At 40.2% G+C, this 22,541-nt stretch overlaps 1 protein-coding gene across 7 annotated transcripts in view; it reads left to right on the top strand.

The window, feature by feature from the left end:
* KDM4C (lysine demethylase 4C) overlaps nt 1–22,541 on the top strand; it is a 261,790-nt gene that overhangs the window by 147,253 nt on the left and 91,996 nt on the right. The gene's annotated exons all lie outside the window — the stretch shown is intronic.

The following is a 22,541-nucleotide window of genomic DNA, read 5'->3' as shown; positions in this document are numbered from 1 at the left end:
GTTCCTTTTTCATATTGCCTTACCATTTTAGTTCTGCAACACACAGAGTTTCCAGATACTATTCTTCAGAATCTCTTCAGTTTGCAAAACTGGAGATTGGTCCTCACACTCCTTTAAACACTTTGATACTCAGTGTAGAGTAGTGCAGAATGGAGCTGATAACCATGTCTGTGACTACAGCTCTAATTCCAGCATTGCTGTATGCTTTAGTGTTTACCTGCACTTTGTACCTACATTTTGCTTGCATCTCTTATTTTTGTTCTTTAAGGGTAGGAGTTTTGCTGGACTTCCTGATTTTTGCCCCTTCAATTACACCTTTAGTCAACAGTAGGTATTGCTTACAACTACCAACAACCTTTCTTGATTTCAGAGAGAGGCAGCATGCCTGTTAATAGATTCTTCTTCATGTAACTGAGGAATATTATGCTTTCATTTAGCAAGAATTTAGGTATTGTTAAGCTCAGTGCTGTAATTTTAACTTCTCCCTCAGAAGAACATCTCCCTTCTTGTTCCTAGACTGAAGTCATTGACTGGGGTCTTCCATCTCACTAGTTTGGGAAAGCCATACTCCCTTTTTTATCTGAGTGGCAGTTTTGCCATGCATGATACTTCAATTAGCTGTTAAGCATCTTTCTGAAAATTAGAGACAGCTTAGGCCCATGATCTTTATCATAAATGGGTATGGATACCTCGAGGGCTAGACAGAGCATATTTGAGAAAGTGTTCTGGTAATTTACACAAAAAAAGATGATATTAACAGTAAGGTTCATCTAGTAAAGTAATTAAAGATTTAAATATGTGGTAGGTTGCAGTTAAATTGCTATTTTTTAATTAGAGATTATATTCCTTTTGCTTGCTGATCCTTTCTCAATGTTATAGTTGAAACAGAGTGTAAAATGTCTAATGCATGGATTTAAGCATGGATGTGTATGATATAATTTGGCTAGATGATGATGTGATGACACTGGTTTGTTAATATTAAGGATTCTGCTCTTCGTCTACTGTCATGTCTGGTAGTTTGTTAGCTTTTCAGTGTCTTAATTTTACATGAAAGTAGCAGCATCCCAACAAGAAGTCCTATACCTTCCAGTCTTTCCTCCTTATGTGATGATTCTCCTTCTGGTAGATGAGGGTGTATTTTTGTAAGAAAAGAAAATATTGCCTTAGAATCATTTCAAGCAGCTATTAAGCACCTGTCTGCTCATTGATTGAAGGAAGTAATTAACGGTTTTATTGGACATGGCAGTAATTGGTATTTCCTAGCTGCAACTGGAATTTTATTTTATTTTCATGCAACTTTTTCTCACTGCAGTCTAATTTATCAGCATGTGTTTGTGACAATATCAGAAGAGAAACAATAGATTTTGGATGAGCAGAATGTTTACATCCAAAACAGAGACTGAAGAACTGCTGAGGGAGACTGGCAAACTGATGCCTCATTAGCTTTCCTGGCACATGCTGGTGTATGTGTTAAAGGTCTGTGGCTAAATGAATGCCACTCAAAGGAGATTATTCTGACCATGTTCAGGAATGTTTGTTGTCAGGTATCAGGGGAGTAATCAGTATCAAATGTATTAATGACTATGTTCTTTATGAAGATGCTTCATCCATATTCTGGAGTTACCAGAAATACAATTCAGCATGCATACTTACCCAGTTTTTTGTTGTCTGTGTTTTTTGAACAAAAATAATGCTGGTAATATCTATGATACTGTAGTTCCTTTGTAATTTTTGCATTCATTTATCCCCCTTACAAGGAGGATTTGTGTATTGATGCATTACTTTATATTTTAGTTTATCTGGGTCTGGTAAAATCATAAATGTAAACAACATGGAGGAAGAAGAAGATACGGGGTAGTACTATTATGAAAAACTAAGAAATTGGGGCTGTATAGTTCATGTGCAAATCATGTCACTTCCCACAGTTTGGATAGTGTGTAGCCATTTCTAATACAGGTAATTTATATTCAAATTAATGTATTTGAACTCCTTCAAATACTAAGGTTCTATTAGGAAGCTTCTGTGAATAGAGACGATTGGAGTCTGTTATTAGTATGAAGGCAGCATTCTTTGACACTGTCAGCCATTTCAGAATCCTAATTTGGCAACTAGAATGCTATCGTATTTGACAGCATACTTAAATCTTAGTAGAGAATTTCTGGATTTCCTATTAATACGGAGTCCTTTGCAGAAATTAATTTCCTTTTCATTGGATCGCTTGGACATTGACTTCTGTGTTTTCTTTTTGTCACTGCGTGTACTCTTTTATGTGTATGTTTCTACATGATCTGAACGTTTCTCTTACAGAAAAATGATTGGGTTAATTGTTTCTTTGTGGTCTATTGGTGCTTTTTTTTTGTTTGTTTTGGGTTTGTTTGGGTTTTTTTTCTGCACTCTCCCTGAAACCTTTCCCTATATATGTCTGATTTCTGAGGCTTCCTGATTATGACTGTTTTTGTGGAATTAAAGTCTAAAGGACTGAGCAATGAGAAATGCTGGGGGCTGGGGAATCAATCCCAGAAATTACAGCTCAGGCTGCCAGTTTAGAAAAATAAGTGTGGCAGTACAGTGTGACTGTGTGTCACACTCAAAATACTAATAATTTTTATGTAATGAACCTTGGTGTAAGCTCAATGTGGTATATTAGCTTGTGGTAATATTATTCTTTTGTATTTAATGCAGTTATATTTCTGCTCACTTAAGCAATAAAAAAAGCAAATTCAGCAGAAGGAGCAAGCATACTGACTTTGGATGCACATTGGTTGGTCCCAGGGATTTCTTTCCAGCAATATTTGGGTATGCAACATTAGAAACTGTTTTTAGATTCAAGCTGACTAAAATTTCCCATTGCCCTAAATGATATAATAATAGTGTACAGATTGAATTCAGTATGGGTTTCTTTGTATGTGGTTTTTAGTGTTTTAAATATGATTCAGAAGTTCAAAGTCATAAAATCGTGGAGTCATAGAGTAGTTAGGGTTGGAAAGGACCTTAAGATCATCTAGTTCCAACCCCCCTGCCACATTTTGCCTTTGTTACTTTGTAAGAAAAGGAAACAGAAAGACAAAACTATTGTGAATGGAAAATGTGGCTTATGTAAGAGTTTGATTAGTGAAAATTTTTACTTCTACAGCTGTAGTTTTCCTTCTGCTATGACATAGCACACTTAGTATCCTGTGAGATGTGCTTGATCTGATATGAGTAGTCAAGCCATATAAGGCATGTTTGGTAATGTCATAGAATCACAGAATCATAGAGTGGTTAGGGTTGGAAAGGACTCATCTTGTTCCAGCAGGGACACCTTCCACTAGAGCAGGTTGCTCCAAGCCCCGTCTAACCTGGTCTTGAACACTGCCAGGGATGGGGCAGCCACAGCTTCTCTGGGCAACCTGTGCCAGGGCCTCACCACCCTCATAGGGAAGAATTTCTTCCTAATAGTCAGTCTAAATCTCTTCTCTTTCAGCTTAAAGCCATTCCCCCTCGTCCTGTCACTACATGCCCTTGTAAAAAGTCCCTCTACGGCTTTCTTGTCAGCCCGTTTAGGTATTGGAAAGAAAAAAAAAATAAAAAGAAAGCCTGCTGAAATAGGGGAAAATGATTATTTTGATTCAGGGCTTAGAATGCCATATTTTTCTTGGAGATTCTTCCTTATTTAAGAAAGAAACATTAAATGTTTTTTTTTCCTGGTGTTACTTAGGAGGTCGAGAAAGATTTGTTAACCAATTTATGGAAACATTTATTTTTGCCGTATTAGTATTATAATTTACAGTATTGGTTTCACTCCCTACTGTATTGATCTGGGTTTTTGAGTGGAATTTTACTTCTTTAAGAATAATTTGCTCTTGTGTAAGCATGAGTTAGTCAGGTACAGAATTGGCATTTTTTATGCTTCATCATCTAGCATTTGAATAGACCAGTACTATATACTACTTGCAGCAGTATCACTATGCTGGAAAAATGTTTCCTCTGCTTTCCTCTGGTACCTGCATTGCTTCTGATTTCTTTAAATTCAATTTTCAAGATTTGATTACCATAATTAATAAAAAGTACTTATATAGCATGTCGTATCCTGACGACTCAAAAAACTCTATAAAACTGTGGTAGAATCTTTAGTAGGTATTTAAGAAAGGAAGGTTTTGAAAGATCAAATATTGACTTGATCTGAATGTCCAGTACTGTTTGTCAGCCTTGTGGGCTAGCAGCTGATCTGCAGAAATGGCAAGAACTGACAACTTTGATTATCACTGGTGGCTTTGGTCCCCTGACATCTTTCATGATCAGTGCTTAACTGCCTTAGAGTGGACACCTACAAATGGTTAGGATCTAAGAGTAGCCATTATTTTGAATCAAGAAAGGAATACAGACCACTTCTTCTAACATTCATGCCTTATTTGCTGGGCATTGATCATTAAGACTCATTGTCCTCTAGCTGAACTTTACAGTTCTAATTGCTCAGCTTTTTTAGCTTGTAATATTTTACCTCTTAAAGGGGTGCATGTAACTGCAGTGTTAGATACAAAGGCATGTATAATTTCTCATTATCAAGCATGCCAAAATGAAATGTATTTCTGGCTGCATTAGAACAATCTCTCAATAACCTTCTCAAGGGTAGCTATGGAGCCAGTAGGCAAACTAGATGTGATATTTGCCAGTGAGACAGATGTCTCTTCTGTAACATCATCTTCTAGAGTTGAACTTCTATTCCTATAATAATGGTCTAAAGAGAAAATGTATGACTCTCTTTTAATGAGGATTAGTTCCCTGAAGTATTCATACAGAGGACTGCCTAATAAATTACCCTAGTTCCAAGATACCATAGTAGTCTTTTCTTTTTTTTTTCAAATTAAAAAAAAAAAAATCTAGCCTATGAAGTTGTCATTGCTTTTGTCAAAATCTGAAGCTCTTTTGCAAATCATCAGTATTGGAAGTGACTTGATTTTCATGCCAGTAGGGTTTTGCTAAATGCTATTTCTAGGCTGAGAAGTGTGTTACATATTTTTTTTTTAAATGTACAAAATAATTACACTTAAGAAATAGATCCTTGAGGGAGTTTGTATGCAATTGTTGTCTAGTATATGGAGTGTTTATGGGACATTTGTTTTAGTGATCTGTGCAGGAGCTGTAGCCTGAAGGTATTAATTTATAATTCCAATTCGGGCATTGATTTGTCATGTGAATTTGGACCTGTGATTGGTTTTTTTTTGTTTCGCATCTTCCATACTTAATTTATGAAGATTAGTTGCTGTTAGAGGCCTCTGTTTCAGTGAACGGCTTCAGCACAATCTTAACTGTAAGCATTCAAGTAACCTGATTACTCAAAATTCTACTTGTGTTTTGCCCAGACATTTAACCTGACATTGACAAAGGTTAGATTTGTGTTGCCTAAGAGATAAAAAATAACGACGAAGTGTTTTCCCTATGTGATACTGCTTCTTGTCTTGTCAACACAATAGTCCTATAAAATTAGTTTTACAGATGATGTAAATGTAAACTGAATCTCTATGCCATGGGTCCTTAGAGCTTTCTCAGAGTTGGTTAGTTTATCAGCAGCATAGCAATGTAAATTAAATACATTTTAGTTATTTTGCCATTTGTTAGATGAAAGAGCTATGGTCCAGTACAGTCCTTTTAGATATTCCACATATGGAAAATTCACTGCATAATATAAAATTCACTTATTTGAAATCACTTGATGTTACATGGGACTTTGAGCAGAGTGATAACAGAATGCACTCAAATCGCAGTGCAAGTACAAACTATGTTTCGGAGAGTAACGATTGTGATACATAATTCAGTCATAACTGTAGAATGACAGAATGGTTTGGATGGGAAGGGACCTTAAAGGTGATCTAGTTCCACCACCCACTGCCATGGGTAGGGATGCCTTCCACTAGATGAGGTTGCTCAAAGGCCTCTCCAGCCTGGTGTTTCACAGGCTGAACAAGCCCAACTCTCTCAACCTGTCTCCATGGCAGAGGTGCTTCAGCCCTCTGATCACCTTCATGGCCTCTTCTAGATTTGCTTAAGCAGGTTGACATCCCTCTTGTGTTGGGGACCCCAGAGCTGGATGCAGCACTGCAGGTGCGGTCTTAGAAGAGCAGAGTCCCTTGACCTGCTGGCCACGCTCCTTTTGATGCAGCCCAGCATACAGCTTGATTTCTAGGCTGCATCTGCACACCCTATTGGCTCATGTTGAGCTTCTCAGCGACCAGCACCCCTATGTCTTTCTCAGGGCTGCCATCACACCATTTTACACCCAACCTGTAGCTGTGCCTGGGATTGCCCCGACCTAGGTGCAGGACCTTTCACTTTGCCTTGTTGAACTTCATAAGGTTGGCATTGGCCCACCTCTCAAGTGTGTCGAGGTCCCTGTGGTTGGCATCTCTTCCCTCCAGCATGTCAACCACATGACAGAGCTTGGTATCATCAGCAAACTTGCTGAGGGCGCACTCAATCCCACTGTCTGTGTTGCTGACAGAGATGTTAAACAAGACCATTCCCAATACACAGACCCCTGAGGAATGCCACTTGTCACCAGTTTCCGCTTAGACATTGAGCCATTGACCACAGCTGTCTGAGTGCAACTATCCAGCCAATTCCTTATCCACTGAGTGGTCCCTCTGTCAAATCCATGTCTCTCAGTTTAGAGACAAGGATGCCATGTGGGACCGTCAAATGCCTTGCACAAGTCCAGATAAGTGACATCAGTCACTCTTCCTTCATCCACCAGCGCTGTGGCCCATAGAAGGGTCCAATTTGGTGACCCATCTTAGAAAGCCACCAAATTTGTCAGACACTTTTTACCCATAGTGAAGCCATATTGGCATTTACCAATCACCCCCTTGTTGTCCATGTGCCTTAGCATAGTTCCCATTAGGATCTGCTCCATGATCTTGCCAGGCACAGAGGTGAGACTGACAGGCCTGTAGTGCCCCTGGGTTTTCTTTTTTTTTTTTTTTTTCCCTTTTTAAAATGGTTATATTTCCACTTATCCAGTCAGCAGGAGCTTCGTTTAACAGCTGTGACTTCTTAAATATGATGGATAATTGCTTGGTAACTTCATCTGCTAGTTCAAGCAGGACCCGCAGATGCATCTTGTCTTGCCTTGTGCACCTTCATGTTCCTTACATGATCTTGAACCTGATATTCTACATCAGGTGGTTCTTCATTCTCCCTGTACTTGCCTTTGCATTTTACTTCTTGGGCGGTGTGGCTGGAACTCTTGCTGGTAAAGACCTAGTAAAACCATTATTGAATACCTCAGTCTTCTCCATGTCCTGGATAACCAGGTCTCCTATTTCCTTCCAGAGGGGGCCCACAATTTCCAGGCTACACATCCTTGCTTCTGCTCTCTGTAGGCCTCCTTCTTATGCTGGAATTTGTCCAGGGTCTCCTTGTTCATCCATGCAGGCCTCCTGGTGTTCTTGCCCAACTTCCTCTTTGTTGGGATATATCGCTCCTGAACTTGGAAGAGGTGATCCTTGAATATTAACCAGCTTTCTTAGGTCACTCTTCCCTCTGGGGCTTTATCCCATGGCATTCCACCAAGCAGATTCCTCAAGGGGCCAGAGTTTGCTCTACTGAAGTCCAGGGCAGCAAACTTACTGCACACCCTCCTCACTGCCTTAGATCTCATCTCAAACTCCACCATTTCAAATGCAAATTTCAAATACAAATATGAATTTCATTACTGGTGTCTAATAATATGCTTACTGTCACAATGCTGGATTACATGTCACAATGCCTCTGGAAGTAGCATGAAGGTTGTGACTGGAGCAGGCCCATTACTTTCTTTGCTTGTCATGGGAGCAGATATTTTCATAATACTTTCTTATTATGTGTCACTGAGTCATTACTCTGAAAAGGATCAGTATCAAACCAGGTATCTTTTGACCATTCGCTGTCCTTGGTTTAGATGGTGGCCATCACTTGAACGAAATCTGTTGCAGTAGACCGCAGCAAATGATCCCTAAATGTGTGGGCATCATGTATGATTTAAGGCTGTAACTCTGAGGCTAAGAACTCGATTCTCTGTGTATATTGCATGTGTATTATGTTATCTTTATGACTTTGTTGTTTTAGCATGCTGTGTGACATTTCTTCTCTGCTAACTTCTGCACTGCTGCTCACAAGCAACATTCGAAGACCCATTTTCTCTCCTTTTTTCAGCTCCTTAGAACCTTTCAACTTTCATAGTCATCCTTAATATCAGTGGGATCAGTGCTTTGTTCTGCTTGTCCATGACAAGTCCTGGTTAAGGTTTTCCCATCTCTCTTTTTCAAAGTTACTGATGAGATTATTTTCAGCCTGTGCTAGTATTTATAGTAATTCTATCTCTTTTAAATAGTAGTGGTCTTGTCTGTGGCCAGTCTTACCACTGCCTGTTCTTAATCTCAATGCACGTTTTCTCTCCTAGGTTTTTATTTGTGACTAACACTGAATCAGAAAGCATATTTTTGCTAAAGTAATCATCATTGTTTAAGGAGCACTGCTAACCCTCAGGAATATCCTGCTGACTATGCCGTTTAGTGTCAGAGTGTCATACACTCTGACCAGGTTCTTTTAGATAGTTCACACGTGTAGAGTTTAATAAAAACCAGAATTTTTTCTTATTTGGAGTTACTTGAAGTTACATGGGATTTCTATTTAGCAGAATGATATGGCAATGCACGTAAATCACAGTGAAAGTGCAAATTACGTTTAGCAGAGTATAGCAATTGTAATATACAGTTCAATCACAGTACAAGTACAAATTACATTTAGCAAAGCATAGCAGTTACAATGCACAGTTCAATCACATAACAAATATGAATTTCATTACAGGACTCTAATGATATGCTCAAGAAAAATCATACTATCCTAGTTATCTAAATGCTTTCAATTCTGCCAAATTGTCACTTCTACAATTTTTTGAGCCCTGATTATTTTTGACCTTTCAAATTGTTTTGAGATCTGCTGCAATTGATGTATTATACATTTTTGGTACTTTACTTTTTAAAATAAAGCACCCCATTAGTATCTTTTGTAACTTAAACCTTGTTTAATCCAGGACCTAAACATTATTTAATCTGTTTAATTTTAGGCTTAGCCTCTGGAGTTCTGATTTAGAATGGCTGTCTTTACATACAGTTTTTATGAGAACTGAAAAATTATAATTGATAATTCAGTTGATAATTCAGCAATTGGACTCTCTAACCAAAAAATGTATACATAATTTATAGCACTACTGCTCTACAATACCATACTAGAAATCAGATTTCTTGTACAATACAATAAATAAGTTTGCATTTTCATATTTTGCCACAGAATCTATGGCTTTCATTACTGACAAACAGAAACATAGTTTGTGAAACTGAGTTTGCTGATATACTGCAGAAACAGTGAAGTTTTGAAGTTGTAAGTCTTTTTCCCTGACTGCCTTTTTTTTTTTTTTTTTTTTTTAAATATTATTATTTCCTCCAGGACATTTAAAACTATAGATAATGCCTCCCAGGGCTGAGATTATGCTCAACTACCTGAAAAATAACAGATGCTGCTATGCTCTTCATAGCAGAGAATGCTTCTGTACAAAGCCAGGAAACATCCGTGGAACATAACCCCAAGCAGCAAAATCATTGTTGAGACTGGCAAAAGCAAATTGTGCTGTATTAGTGTCTATGGCTTTTCACATCTGCTGGGTTAAATCAGCAAATACTGGCAGCAGCCCATTCTGCAAATGGCCCAAATGTTTTCTGTCTGAGAATTTGAGTTTAACTTAGTAAGCAAAAACCATTCAAAGCAATAATACTGAGTGCTGGAGCAACTGTGACACAAACTATTAAATCAATAACATTTGTGAAAACATTTATTTCTTTCACTTGCCTACTTGGAAGTTGTCGTGGTTTAAGCCCAGCCAGCAACCCAGAACCACACACCCACTCGCTCACTCCCCTCCTTCCTTCCCCGCTCCAGGAGGGATGGGGAGGAGAATCGAAAGAGTGTAACTCCCACTGGTTGTGATAAGAACAGTCCAGTAACTCAGGTATAACACAAACCACTGCTGCTACCACCGATAATAATAATGATAAGGGAAATAACAAGGGAAGAGAATACAACTGCTCACCCCCTGCCGCCCGATACCCAGCCCGACCAAGCAGTGATCTAACCCTTCTGGGTAACTGCCCCCAGTTTTACATCCTGGGCATGATGTTCTGTGGTATGGAATACCTCTTTGGCTAGTTTGGGTCAGGTGTCCTGTCTCTGCTTCCTGCAGGCTTCCCCTCCTCCCTGGCAGAGCATGAGACTCAGAAAGTCCTTGGTCAGAATAAACATTACTGAGCAGCAACTAAAACCATTGGTGTTATCAGTGCTGTTCCCAGGCCAAAAGTTGAAACCACAGCACTGCACCAGCTACTAAGAAGGAGAAAAATGACTGCTACTGCTGAACCCAGAACAGTATCCACCCCTTATTCCATGCCATTCACGTCATGGTCAGATCCCACATTTTTCAATATACCATCACTCTTGTCTCATACATGTATATATATTTATATATACCCTCAAAGAGAGAGGAATTATTCTTTAGTCCATGGACCACTCCCTATAAAGCTGCTGAGTTCATTTGGTCCATGATGTCAGTCTCCATCCTTTGTAATGGTCTTTCAGAGCAGGAGAGGCTGTGTGCAGTGCTGGATCATTGGCTGCTGATGATACCACAGAACTTGTCTGGTTTCATCAAAGTTCATTCTTTGTTGGGATGATAATCAGAGGGAAGTCAGGGCCGGTCGCTGGTGACCTGAAGACAACTAGTTGGTGGGCTATAAAAGTGCTACATAGCAGGCAACAGCATTCAATTGAGTTCATTGGCTGTCTTCCCCTAAATTCAAATCTCCTTGAGTATACCTCGGAATTGCCCATCTTCCCGCATTACCCACCAAGTATATCCGGGTCCCTGAGCAAAAGCAATCCCACGAGTGGGTTTGCCTTTACCTGACGCAGGAATAACCCAGACTGTCTTCCCCAGCAAATTCTTTATGTGCACCACAGGAACTTTTTCCCCTTCTCCAGTATGCAAAAGTTCTGACCGGGCTGGGCCAGCCCTGTTGGCAGATCCTCTGGTGTTGACCAACCAGGTGGCTTTTGGTAAATGTGTATCGCAATGTTTGAAAGTCCCACCACCCATTGCTCTCGGTGCAGTTTTTGACCGCCCATTGTCCCATTCAATTTTCCCGGGGGCTGGTGCTGTGATATACCCACTCAATGCCATGCTCTTTGGCCCAAGCGTCTATAAGGTTATTCCAGAAATGAGTCCCATTGTCTGACTCGGTTCTCTCTGAGGTGCCATATCGCTACACAGTCTGTTTCTCCACAGTGTATGTTTCCAGCCATCCAGTGGTGGCTTCCACCATGGTAAGCACATGGTGCTTGCCGTGGCGGGTTGGTGGGAATGTGGTATAGTCAATCTGCCAGGCCTCCCCATAGTTGTACTTCATCCATTTTCCTCCATACCAAAGAGGCTTTAACCGCTTGGCTTGCTTAATTGCAGCACATATTTCATGGCTTTCACCATGAAATGGTGATGGCTTTCACCTCTGCAAACTGACTCGATTCACCCTCTCCTTCAGCCGCTTCTGCAACTTGTCACAGGGGACTCCATACAGCTGCCTTCCATCTCTGATGCTTTCCCACAATATGGCAGGACCCATCAGTAAACAAGGCATACTGTTTTTCACTTTCTGAAGTTTATCATATGGTGAGGTCTCTTCAGCACGCATCACCTCCTCCTCTGGTGACATTCCAAAATCTTTGCCCTCTGGCCAGTCCATGATGACTCCTAGAATGCCGGGACGACTGGGATTTCCTGTTCGAGCTGGTTGTGTAATTAGTGCAGCCCACTTACTCAATGTAACATCAGTTACATGATGTGTAGAGGAGACCCTGCCTTTGAACATCCAGCCCAGCACGGGCAACTGGGCTGCCAGGAGGAGCTGTGCTTCAGTGCCAGTCACTTCCGAAGCAGCTCGAACCCCTTCATAGGCTGCCAGTGTCTCTTTTTCAGTTGGGGTATAGCTGCCCTCAGATCATTTGTATCCCTGACTCCAAAAGCCAAGGGGTCGACCTTGTGTCTCCCCTGGAGCTTTCTGCCAGAGGCTCCAGGTAGGACCATTCTCCCCAGCTGCGGTATAGAGTGCATTTATTACATCTGGCCCTAACTGGACTGGTCCAAGGGCTACTGCATGAACTATCTGTCATTTAATTTGCTCAAAGGCTCGTTGTTCCTCAGGGCCCCATTTAAAATCATTCTTCTTCTGGGTCATATGATAGAGAGGGCTTACAATTAAACTGTGATTTGGGATGTGCATTCTCCAGAACCCCACAGCATCCAAGAAAGCTTGTGTTTCTTTCTTATTGGTTGATGGACATTGCTGTTGTCTTGTTGATCACATTTGTAGGGAGCTGGCACAGTAACTGTGAGTGTATTGTTGTAAAAAGAATTTCCTTCGTAGCAAAGCAGATTCTGGGCTATAATTTTCTTTTTGTCTACACAGTTAGTTTTAGTGAATTGTTTTATTAAATGTATAAAGTGATACAGATGCATATAACTAATCACGTTAATGAGAACTAGTGTATACAGAATTACATGGATTAATGAATTTTACATAAATAGTCTTTTCAGGTAAAAATCAAGAACTAGTATGGAGTTTGGCATTGTTAATTACCTTGAGTGTAAGTACCACTGTGGCTGAATTATTTTATTCTACAGTAAGGTTTATAACAACTCTTAAGCATTTATTTAAAGTCCTTAATTGGCCCATCAAATGTTTCTGCTTTTTTTTTTTTTTTTTTTTTGAATAGAGAGTACTTGCTCTGTCTTCTTAGGAAATAAAATATTTAACCTCATTATGAATTATATTTGGTAAAGTAATGTTATAACAAATTACTATTTTTGAAGTGAAGTAAAAATGCCTTGGTGGCTCATGGAGAATTGAGATCTGTGTTAGGGATGTTAGGGACGTTAATCTGTTAGGGATGGCAGTAAAGAAATGTTTTATATCAAATATGATATAAAAATTACTGGAAAATAATTGATGTTATGACATCAATTGATGGACTTTGCATTACCTAAGTGATACAGCAATGTACTGAAATCATAATACAAATGCAATATGGCAATTGCAATATACAGTTGGATCATAGTATGAATATGATTCTTATTACTCGTCTGTTCATAGAATAGAATCATAGAATAGTTAGGGTTGGAAAGGACCTTAAGATCATTTAGTTCCAACACCCCTGCCGTGGGCTCACTGCCCACTGTCACAGTGCTGAGTGCCACTGCTTGCTGGGAAGGAACATGTGGGTTGAAGTCAGCTCAGACCTGTTGGTCTCTTCAAAATTCGTTTTGGTCAATCCTCAGCTTTTAATACTCTGTGATGGACTGAACCATATACACCCTTCCCATGTTCTGGTCTGGCTGGCTCAGGAAGACATTTGTGATTTTCTGATCAAATATGTATAGAACCAGCCGATCCACCCAACTGATACAGCCATTAATCTAAAACAAAGGCCACACTCTATTCCTGTTTATTTTGAGATAAATTCGGCTTCCTTTGCAACAGCTATAGGCAGACACTCTGTAGATTCTCAAAGTCTGGATGGACACCAGTGACAAGTTGCATTACAATGTGGTCCTCAGTGGGACCAGTACTGTTTAATATCTTCATCAGTGGCATAGACAGTTGGGATTGAGTGCACAGTCAGCAAGCTTTCAGATGTCACAAGCTGAGCGATGGAGCTGACACGCTCAAGGGTTGGGATGCCATCCAGAGGGACTTGAACAGGCTTGGGTCCATGCAAACCTCATGAGGTTCAACAAGCCCAAGTGCTCCTGGGTCGGGGCAGTTGCCCGTATCAGTATAGGCTGGGGGATGAAGGGGTTGAGGGTACCACTGAGGAGAAGGACTTGGGGAGACTGGTGTGTGACGGACTGGACATGATCCGGCAGTGTGCACGCATGCAGCCCAGAAGGCAGATTGTATCCTGGGCTGCATCCAAAGGTGTGCAGCAGCAGGTCAAGGAGGTGGTTCTGCCCCTGTGCTGTGTTCTGGTGAGACTCCACCTGAAGTGCTGTGTCCAGCTCTGGAGTCCTCAGCATAGGAAAGACATGGACCTGCTGGAGAGGGTCCCACAGAAGGGCCACAGAAATGACCTGAGGGCTGGAGCACGTCTGCTATGAGGGAAGGCTGAGAGAGTTGGGGTTGTTCAGCCTGGAGAAGAGAAGACTCTGGGGAGACCTTATTGTGGCCTTTCAGTTCTGAAAAGGAGCCTATAGGAAAAATGGGGAGAGACTTTTTAGCAGGGCCTGCTGCAACAGGACAGGGGGAGGTGGTTTTAAACTAAAACAGGGGAGATTCAGGCTGGATGTGAGGAAGAAATTCTTTACAATGAGAGTGGTAAAACACTGGCACAGCTTGCCCAGAGAGGTGGTGGATGTGCTTCTGGGCAACCTGATCTAGTTCGACATGTTCCTGCTTATTGCAAGGGGATTGAAGTAGATGGCTTTTGAAGGTCCCTTCCAATCCAGATATTCTGTGAAAGATAAGATCATCTTGGGGGTGTTTTTGTTTCTTTCTCTGGCATCAGGGAATTCTGGAAACTCTGAATAATAGTTTCACATTTTTTTCCACCAAGTAACACATCCTTGTTAATGAACCAAATCTTAGAAGGTCCTTATGGCTCTTATTGATTACACAAGGGTGATGTGAACTTTAATTTACAACTGCAAAGGTAGAATCTGGTTTGATTCATAGAATCATAGAATGGTTAGGGGATTAGAGTTTATTTTGTAATGCCCATGGTCGTTTTTGGGGTTATGCCTGTGTAGATATTTTCAGTGGTGCAAGTACAAGTCTTTATTTTACTTTCTTAGAGTCCTATTTTTTAATATCTTTTAAAAAAATTAATTTCATTTTATTTTTATGTGGTGCAAGATGTTGTGTAGACAGACCATGTCACATTCCAGATAGTAAGGGCTTAAGGAGATAAGCAGAGGATTTTCATTTTTGCCGTTAAGAATAAAGAAGCCTTCTACTGTGTATTTATAATTACAAAATTTTAATACACCCTGACAAAAGTGTGCTGGATGGTTCTCGTAATTTCACTCTAAGTAAGGAGTTACTATATACACGTTTGTATAGTCAGCCTTTGAGGATGGTGTCTTATCTACTGAAGTTCTCTGGAGAAAAATGGTCTCAAGAAAAGAGGGAGCTTGCCTGTAATAAAGAGAATCGATAATTATAGTTCTGTTGCATTGTCAAGGAATTCTGAATTCCTGTAAGTAACACCTTTATTTCAGCTTAAGGAAAACATTTACAGTTGAATATGCGGTTGCGTGAGAAGGTGTTCTCTTAAAGAGATATTTATTTTTGTAGCTGTTGTGATGGCCTCACATGCTATGGGAATAATTACTGGAACTAGAATGTTGTGAGTCACATAAACAGTGGGAATAGATCAACTAAACATTCTAAGGACGGTTCTGTGAGTATTTGTCTGTGTGCCTATGTGTTATGCATGAGAGTCTGCAGTCTCTTGAACAGTGCTGTCAATTGAGCTGCAAATCGATATTCATAGAATCATAGAATAGTTAGTGTTGGAAAGGACCTCAAGACCATCTTGTTCCACCCCCCTTGCTGTGGGCAGGGACAACTCACGCTAAAGCATGCCACACAAGGCTTTGTCCAACCTGGCCTTGAACACCACCAGGGATGGAGCATTCACAACCTCCCTGAGCTACCCATTCCAGTGCCTTACCACCCTAACAGGAAAGAATTTCTTCCTTATATCCGGTCTAAACCTCCCCTGTTTAAGTTTTAACCCCTTACCCTTTGTCCTGTCACTACAGTCCCTGATGAAGAGTCCTTCCCCAGCATCCCTATAGGCCCCCTTCAGATACTGGAAGGCTGCTATGAGGTCTCCATGCAGTCTTCTCTTCTCCAGGCTGAACAGCCCCAACTTTCTCAGCCTGCCCTCATACAATAGGTGCTCCAGCCCCCGATCATCCTCGTGGCCCTCCTCTGGACTTGTTCCAACAGTTCCATGTCCTTTTTATGTTGAGGACACCAGAACTGCACACAATACTCCAAGTGAGGTCTCACAAGAGCAGAGTATAGGGGCAGGATCACCTCCTTCGACCTGCTGGTCACGCTCCTTTTGGTGCAGCCCAGGATACGGTTGGCTTTCTGGTCTGCAAGTGCACACTTAAAGCTGGTTTAGGTTCATTTTCTCATCAACCAACACCCCCAAGTCCTTCTCCGCAGGGCTGCTCTGAATCTCCTCTCTGCCCAGGCTGTAGCTGTGTCTGGGATTACTCCGACCCAGGTGTAGGACCTTGCACTTGTCATGGTTAAACTGCATAAGGTTGGCATCAGCCCACGTCACAAGCGTGTCAAGGTCGCGCTGGATGGCATCCCTTCCCTCCAGCATATCAACCGAACCACACAGTTTGGTGTCATCAGCAAACTTGCTGAGGGCACACTCAATCCCACTGTCCATGTCACCGACAAAGGTGTTGAACAAGACCGGTCCCAACACGGATCCCTGAGGGACACCACTCGTTACTGGTCTCCAGCCGGACATTGAGCCATTGACCATAACTCTTTGTGTGCAGCCATCCAGCCAGTTCGTTATCCACCGAGTGGCCCACCTATCATTTTGATATCTCTCTAATTTAGAGAGAAGGATGTTGTGTGGGACAGTGTCAAACGCTTTGCACAAGTCCAGGTAGATGACATCAACTGCTCTACCCCTGTCCATCAGTTCCGCAGCCCCATCATAGAAGGCCACCAAATTGGTCAGGCAGGATTTCCCCTTAGTGAAGCCATGCTGGCTGTCGCCAAGCACCTCGTTGTTACTCATGCGCCTTAGCATGCCTTCCAGGAGAATCTGCTCCAACATTTTGCCAGGCACAGAGGTGAGACTGACTGGTCTGTAATTCCCCGGGTCTTCCATTTTCCCCTTCTTGAAAATGGGGGTTATATTTCCCTTTTTCCAGTCATTGGGAACTTCACCTGACTGCCATGATTTTTCAAATATGATGGCCAGTGGCTTAGCAACTTCATTTGCCAGCTCCTTCAGGACCCACAGATGGATTTCATCAGGTCCCATGGACTTGTGCACGTTCAGGTTCTTAAGATGGTCTTGAACCAGATCCTCTCCTACAGTGGGCCCAAGGTCTTCATTTTCATAGCCCCTGCGTCTGCCTTCCAGGACTTGGGTGGTGTGGTCAGAGCTTTTGCTAGTGAAGACCGAGGCAAAGAAGTCATTCAGAACCTCAGTCTTCTCCAAATCCTGTGTATCCAGTTTCCTTGTCATGTCTAGCAGGTCCAGTTCCTGTATTTTCTTTTATTCCCTGTGACAGCAAGTTGATTTTATGTTTCTTTACTGAAGAATATAAAGAATTCATTATTCTCTTTTGTCTTGATTAATTATTAATTTGGAATGTGAGTTTCATGCTGAAAAACTATAAAAAGTAAATGTCTCATCAGAGTTCTCACCAGGGAATTCTGCTACATGTGTGTGCAGAGTCCTGTTCATGTGCTTACTGGAAATGAACTGTGAGGAAGCGTCAGTTATTTTATCCAGGTTACAATAGGTACAGAAGTCAAAATGTATTTCCTAGCTCCATTTCATGTGTTGTACAAAGAAAATACTCTCCATAGGAATATATTGTGTTTCATACCACTGCATTGGCTGACCTGGATGTTATGGCTTGTCTGTCTTGGACCACTGGTAGCTGTTCTTAGAGAGGCCAGCTTATTGCAAAGAAGGCTAGACTGAATAATGACACATATCATAAAGTGGTGTTGTTTGGCAGCACTGCATAGATGACTGTTCATCAAACTTGCTTTACCGGAACTGAGACAACATTATAGGCTCTTTAGAAGAATGCCAATATACAAGATCTTTAGTGAAACATCATGTTCATAGTACTTCATGAAACATATCGTACTGGTCTTGTAAAGTAGATGCGTGATTTTTTGGGGGCAATGTTTGAGTCTCTTTCACTGTGGGAAATGATGTTTCCACCAAGCTTTTTGCATGTCTTGAGTACTGTGAAATTGTACTGATACATAATTGAGGTAGCAGTTATGTCAGCTTATGTCAGTAGAGACTCCACAAATTGTTCTCCATTCTTACTTCTAGAATCCTCAGTTAAGGTGGATTTTGAATGGAGGCAACTGAAGGTTGTGGTTGCCTTGTGTCCCTTACACCATTGCATAGAAGCATACGAAGATGCTGGGTACTTCCGTACTTCTAACGGACATACCTGGTCAAAAACCACTAAGCTCACATGAAGCACCTGAATGACTACCCTGAAACCACATGTAGCAATATGAGTCAGGAAAGCAGATTTATTAAAGGCTAAGTCGCTGATTGCCATTCAGTTATGTAGTCAATAATAAAAGGAGTCGTTAAAGAGAGTAAGAGGAAGTGAGAAGTACTAGATAAATAGCAAAAATCCCTCTAAAAAGCCTCCTAAAATCCCCTCATCTTTTCCAAGATCTTTTGGGACATGACTAGTATTTTTGAGTTGTCAAATGGACAAGTGAAGAAAGGCAATAAACTGTGCTGAGACAGAAGTGTTTGTTACATCAAGTGATTATATATTCTCTGCTTTCTCTCAAATAGTTGGAGATCTGTTTTTTATTTCCTTGCCTGTTTTGGATAACCAGACTCTCAGTTTTCATTCATGGTATCTAATGATTTGGAGAAAATTCCAGGAACAAACTTGCCAACAAAAGTTTCAAGTTGGCAAGCAGGTTGCAGTGCCGGGTGACACAGGGGATATCTCCTCCTAATGTGTGTCCCAGGATTGTTACACAAGCCGTCCTTATATAGTCCCTGGGCATACATACATATTCATGAGGCTACATATGGATTACATAATTTTCCAGAAAGCTCCCTGCATGCGTACAGAATTGTGGTGGTGGTCTCTGAGGGTTGTTTACTTCTTCCAACAATCTTCATCACTTCTGGCAGCCTCTGAAGCACGCGCAGTAGATGCTTATACCAGCTTAATTGGTTCGTTAGCACCAGAGACTCCTATCCTCCTACTTATCAGTTAGTTTAACTGCAGCCCATCCTGGACACCTGCTGTTCCCAGATATTCCTTATCCCTGTGTCCTGTTCTTCTAGACTGTTTTTCTTAAAACTGTGTCAGCTATAATGATTTATCTTGTGTGAGAATTCTCAGTATGTTCTCTAGCTGTACTCTACTTTTTTTTCTGTTTATCATGCACCTCAGTAATTTTCTATTGCTACTGTTACAAAGCCATCAAACTTAACATTACTTAAAACTGATTCTAAAGGTTTATATATTCCATTTTGTAATTTTGTGCCCCCCCCCCCCCCCCCCCCCCCTTGTCTCGATAACTTATCTGACTTCATGGAAACCAGGAAGGTAACTCTACCTGTACTACCTGAGAAGCTGACATGGAAATTCTCCTATGAATGATGCTGGTACACCTTGGAAAAAACACACAAAGTCAAAGTGCCCAGGTTCTACTGATATATAACATTTACATAGGAGATTGCCTATTCTATTTGGTGAGAAAGTTGTGGACGGCAGCATTGTTGTCCTTTTCTGTAATGGGAGTTATGTACTCTGCAACTCTTTTTTTTTTTTTAATATCAATTTATTTTGGCATTTTATGATTTCAGTGTGCGGGTGAATATTGATATATTTCTGAAGCCCTTAAAGATGCTAAATTAAGCTTGAGGTTGCCTAGGAAATTCTTGAAGAGAACTAAAATTCACAAACCATGTAGTAGTAATAATAGAGCATCAGACAAAGTTTATATTCCTTAAAAACATCTATTCTGTCCTTAATTTTGTATATTGTTAGTGTAGCATTCCTTTAAGAAGTATTGGGTTAGCTAGTTTCCCTCTGAAAGGAGGAGGGATAGTTTTACTTTCCTGATTGTGGTTCTGGGATTGTTATGGTGGAGAAAGGTGACATATTGCAGGGTGTAATATGCAGAAGGATCACATCAAAGAGTTTGGGTGCTGTAGTTCATGCAAAGCGACTAAGAAACTGCAGTAAGGGTTGAGAAGACAGTCATACCTCTAGGAAGGTAGAATACATAATTGGAGATGTTAGAGATCAGAGGCAAATGAGGAGAGTTTACTTCTGGTCAGTCAGTAACTGGATGTAGTTGCTCTAAATGTAATGTAAAAATGAAAATAAATTTATGAAAATATTGTTAGTTTTTTTTGGAAACTGTGGAAGATGCAGTCCTGTACATCTGCATGTGACACTGCCCCTGGCTTCATTTAGAATGAGGTTTGGAAATAAACACAAAACTCTAGAAAACAAATTATTGTAAGTGTGCTGCCAGCTTTTTTGCTGGATCTTGCATTCTTTTCAGTCCATCAGTTTGGAAGGGAATTGTAAAGACCACACAAGGAGAACTGAAATTGTGGTGTTTATATGTATTTAAATTATAAATATTGTTCCCATCAAAAGCAGAACAAATATGGTCATGAACTCAGCAATGCGGTGGAGGCAGTGGAAACCAGAGCACTATGTGAGAGAATTAGAGCTATCACACTAAAATAGATTCTAGGACTGGAAATCTAAAGACAGGTTTCTGATGAAAGAGGAACATAATAGGCTGATGCTCAGGGTGAAGACTTTAACACTCATGGGAGAATTATTTAGCAGTGATAAGGAGTGCTGCAATGAGAGGATGTAAGTTTCAAAGTGGATAATAGATATGGAAGACGTAAGTTCACAACAAATTTTGTGTTCCTCTTTGTATTCTTCATAACACACAACCAAGCCATGAATTCTCTGTAAGGTCACAGCTATAATGAAGATATTTAAAATAATGACAGTATAAGCTCCTGAAAGAAAGTAGTGTCAATGAAAGAATTCAGAAAATAAGTTAGCAAAGATGAAGCCACTTGTTAGACTGTTCTGTAACGGAAAATTTAAACAGAAAAGGAACTAGAGGCATAGATTTCAGAGCTATTTATTTTATAGTTCTGTAAAATTGCAGGCAATAGAAAAAATATGATTGGATACAATGTTTTTAACTAAAAGCTTAGTTAAGGTTTTAACTTAAAAAATAGGAAATTCAGAAAGCTATAAAGGTGATGCCGGCATTTTATATTTTAATCTCTTCCTTGGTTTCAGCTATTTTTTCACTGCTATTCTGTTACAGCTGTGTTATTCACCATAAAATTCTGCTACTGAATAATGACTTGGTGACAGCTTTTTATGCAGATGTTTTGTATCTTTCCTTCTACGTGGATTATTGGCAAATGTTTATTGGATTGATATTAAGTCCTCTCAAGGGACTATAAAAAATGAAATAAAATTTACGTCCAAAAAATATTAAATAATTTTTTTTTAACATTTGGCTTGGCTTTAGACAAATATTTTAATCATATTTCACTCAACATCTATAAAAATCCTATCAACTTCATAGTGCTTTTGTAGCAATGTGCGACAATTTATCATAAGAGGAGACCCATAAAGCCTCCACTTTTTTGTAAAGTGGATGAAGGCAGTCATGGGCTGAAAGAATGTGATGATTCAGCTTACTGTACTTCATGAAACATTTCTCTGTTGTAGGAATTTTATTCTTTTGAAATGAACAATTTTTCTTAAATCCATCATTAGAAAATGTATGCTATAGACCTTTTTTGTTATCTGAAAGTTCTATTCAGTAGCTTTCTACATTTTCCTTCTCACATTCATGTTATTTTAATTATTCTAATTGACATCTACGTGTCTTCTCATTGATTATGAAAGACTTAATAGACACTGCCTACTTGAATGAACAGAACCACAGACCTCATCATTAACCAGAGCAGCGTATAAGGACACCATTCAGAAGAATATACTTAACATCTCCTATTAGTAATGCTTTAATTTCTAAAATGAAAAGACATTTCCTCCTAATAATCTATATGTTTCACAGGTGGTAAAGTCACTGGGTTGCCTGTGAGGATATCTGGAGGTTTCCAACCAGCTCAGACATGTGACTACGTTTAAATTCTGGTGTAAACAAATAGAGCATTAATAATTATGCTGTTGATTCCACTGCGGCAAGGGTTTTATATCCAGTCTCTTTTTCACAGCTTTCCTTTTTCCACATCTTTCTCAAGAGCCAGTGACTCATTTCTAGATTACTGCTATTGAATGAGCTATTTCTCTTTTAAGTTTCAATCTGACTTCATTTCCCAGCTTCTCTAGAGCTTTTAATTTCATAAAGTCAGCTTTATGGAGTCCTTCATCAGTACAACAACCTTTTACAACAGCCAGAACAGATCACGGATACTACCAAATAATTATTCCTGTAATGGGATCCCACATGCGTGTTCAGCTACATGGTAGATCTGATTGTTCTCTGTTGCTCACTGGCTATAATATTTGTCTCTTTTTCCCTTTGGAAAATGAGTGCCAATTTCCATAAGGAGTTGAGAGGTGCCATTTTGGGTGAATGGAGTTGTTCATTTGGTGCTGCTTGTCAGGATGCAACATGTTTAATCTATAA

This window comes from Lathamus discolor, chromosome Z (assembly GCF_037157495.1).
Source record: "Lathamus discolor isolate bLatDis1 chromosome Z, bLatDis1.hap1, whole genome shotgun sequence".
Taxonomy (NCBI): Eukaryota; Metazoa; Chordata; class Aves; order Psittaciformes; family Psittacidae; genus Lathamus; species Lathamus discolor.
The sequence above is the reverse complement of the archived record's forward strand: the minus strand, read 5'-3'. Positions and strand labels throughout refer to the sequence as shown.